This window comes from Mandrillus leucophaeus, unplaced genomic scaffold, assembly GCF_000951045.1.
Source record: "Mandrillus leucophaeus isolate KB7577 unplaced genomic scaffold, Mleu.le_1.0 Scaffold370, whole genome shotgun sequence".
NCBI classification, from domain to species: domain Eukaryota; kingdom Metazoa; phylum Chordata; class Mammalia; order Primates; family Cercopithecidae; genus Mandrillus; species Mandrillus leucophaeus.
This window is the reverse complement of record NW_012103921.1, coordinates 301,653-304,430: the sequence shown is the minus strand read 5'-3', so window position 1 is coordinate 304,430 and position 2,778 is coordinate 301,653. Positions and strand designations below refer to the sequence as shown.

General features: G+C 44.9%; 1 long non-coding RNA gene across 1 annotated transcript in view; it reads left to right on the top strand.

Moving 5' to 3' along the window:
• LOC105546829 overlaps positions 1 to 1,449 on the top strand; it is a 5,891-nt gene extending 4,442 nt beyond the window's left edge. The window contains exon 2 of the long non-coding RNA XR_001007147.1: positions 532 to 1,449. This is a non-coding gene — a long non-coding RNA (uncharacterized LOC105546829). The remainder of the gene's footprint in view (positions 1 to 531) is intronic.
• Positions 1,450 to 2,778: the final 1,329 nt, after the last annotated feature.

Sequence of the window (2,778 nt, the reverse complement as noted above, 5' to 3'; positions counted from 1 at the left end):
GGCACCCGCTACCTCGCCCGGCTAATTTTCTTGTATTTTTCATAGAGACGGGGTTTCACCGTGTTAGCCAGGATGGTCTCCATCTCCTGACCTCGTGATCTGCCCGCCTCGGCCTCCCAAAGTGCTGGGATTACAGGCTTGAGCCACCACGCCCGGCCAAACACCCATGATTTTAAGCCGTCTCTCAAGCAAATCATGTGCATGTGCAATTCTTGTTTCAACATAATGTAAAATACTTCATAGTGAGGGGCAAAATGAATGCACGATTCTCTAGCAAGGCCAGTATTCTTCAATTGGCTTTGAGAACCTACATTTCTTATTTTGTTAAACCACTGTCATGTTTTCTCAATTGCGTTAATTGATCTACCAAGAACAAGACAAAAATAGAGTTTCTAGTAGCTTTATTAAGAAACCCTGTTAAGATTGGAAGGCTGATGGAACCTGGGTCTGGACCAAATCCATGAGATCCGAGGGGTTTAGCAGCTGTTGTGGTCTGTTTTTGCTGATTCTTACTTTTCTCTTTGTGCCTAGAAGTCTGAAACGTTTTTTTCTTGGTGTTCCAGAATGGAGACTGAAGTGTACTTAGAGACTCAAAGAAATACAGACGTCCAGAATGATCAAATGAGATCACTACCCAATGAAACGGTGGGCCGAGGAGCCAGAAGTTGTCCTACTACCTGCTTTCCAGGTCCAGATTCCATGGGAGCCTTCTGGGCTCCTGCCAGAGAGCCTCAGTGAAGACTCTGTTGAAGACTTTAAAACCATGCTAGAAAGCCTCCAGAGGCTCAGGAAGTTCCGCTATGAGGATGCAGCTGGCTCCAGGGATGTCCTCGGGCATCTCCGGGACCTTTCTGGTTGGTAGTTGAGACCTGATATTCACACAAAGAAGCAGATTGTGGGAATGTTGGTGCAGGAGCAATTCCAGGCTGTCCTGCCCGAGGAGCTCAGAGCTCAAGCACAGAGATGTCAGCCTGGAATCAGAATCACTGGCTAAGTCTTGCTGCTTGCTTCTTGCTCAGCCTACATATGAGATGTCAACCTAAGCGTTCTCTTGGATGCAAGATTCAACTCACCTGTGGGAAATCTGAACTTCCAGTTTCTTTGAGCTTGTCTTTGGTTGTAATAAGAATCCATCAAAACCCATGTTTGGATCTCTTTTTCGCTGAGGCAGCTTTATTTCCTACGGAAAGAGTTTCTCTGTCCTCGTTAGGACAATCAGCCTGCTGCTCTGGGCTTTTCCAAGAGCCTATTTTTCATCTGCTGGATGCCTCTTTTTTTGCACTTTGTGACATGCTTTAATATATTGTTTTTATGTATCCAAAGAGGTAATCAGCTTTAACTTTCAGAATTCGTGAATCTTGGTTTGGTGGCATGAATGAAAGCTTATGTAACCCCACCAGTAACTCATTTGGGGTGCCCTTGAAATATTAAAGTTTGGTCCTCAATAAATATGTCCTGTGGTGATTAATCAGTTAGCGCTTAGTAGTCAGCAATTGGAGACAGGTGAGATAATTATCAGGCGTAGATGAGAGCTAGCGATAAGAACTATGGCTGTGGTGGTTGTTGCGCTGGGAAATAGGAACAGTCCTGGCCTGTGTTTTCAAAGTCAAGATTTAGATTGGACAGAACTGAGAAAGGGGTCAAACAGGGTCATAAGAGGTGAGTAACCTGTACACAGAGCTGTTTGATTGGCTGTTTCACCATGTCCATCACCTTTGTCCTATAGCTTGCCTATCTGCAAGAAAACGTACTGTAAAGCTCCCTGACGCTACTGTGTTTTGCTTTTTCCGCAACAGAGGTCATTGTTGTTTTTCTGTGTGTGGAGACCTGTTCTGTGACTGACAGCTGAGATAGAGCAGTAGCTGTGTCTGTGACAGGGAGGGTAAACAGCAGCTGCCTCCCCAGCACAGCCCAGTTCAGAGGAAACTGTCTGCCTCTGTGGCCTGGCTCTGGGACTTGTAACTCTGTTCCTCTTCTAGCAAACTTGGTGCCACTTCAGAAACAGCTTTTGGTGTAGGGAGTGGTCAGTTGCATGCTGGAACTCTTGTTGATTCTGCTGGGGTTTGTTGAGTACTTCCTGTGCCTCTGCGACTGCTACAGAATGGAAATGTAAAACCCACTTTTAAGGAAGTGTATCATTTTTGAAGAGAGGAAAAAGCCTTAAAAATACATTGTTAGAAATGTTGGAGTCAAACTAGCCTTGCTTTTGGTATCTCGTTTTGAAACAGCACCAAGATAAAAGATTTTGTTTTTTAAAAAATTACAAGCTGGATGCGGTGGCTCACGCCTGTAATCCCAGCACTTTGGGAGGCCGAGGCGGGCGGATCACGAGGTCGGGAGATCGAGACTATCCTGGCTAACATGATGAAACTCCGCCTCTACTAAAATTACAAAACAAATTAGCCGGTGCCTGTAGTCCCAGCTACTCAGGAGGCTGAGGCAGGAGAATGGCGTGAACCCAGGAGGCGGAGCTTGCAGTGAGCTGAGATCGTACCACAGCATTCTAGCCTGGGTGACAGAGTGAGACACTGTCTCAAAAAAAAAAAAAAAAAAATTACAAGCAGAGGAGAGAGGACAGTCAAGGTGTAGAAGTGACATTTTAATGAAATTTTGAAAGAGAAGGAGATCATTGGACAGAAGGCAAAAGCATGGGAATGCGAAGATGTAAAGGTATATAGTGTTCGGGGAATAGTGACCATAAGATGAATTAATTTTGCTTTTTAGTAACTGTAAGGTAAGGACTTTTCTTTTTTTGAGACAAGGTCTCACACTGTCGCC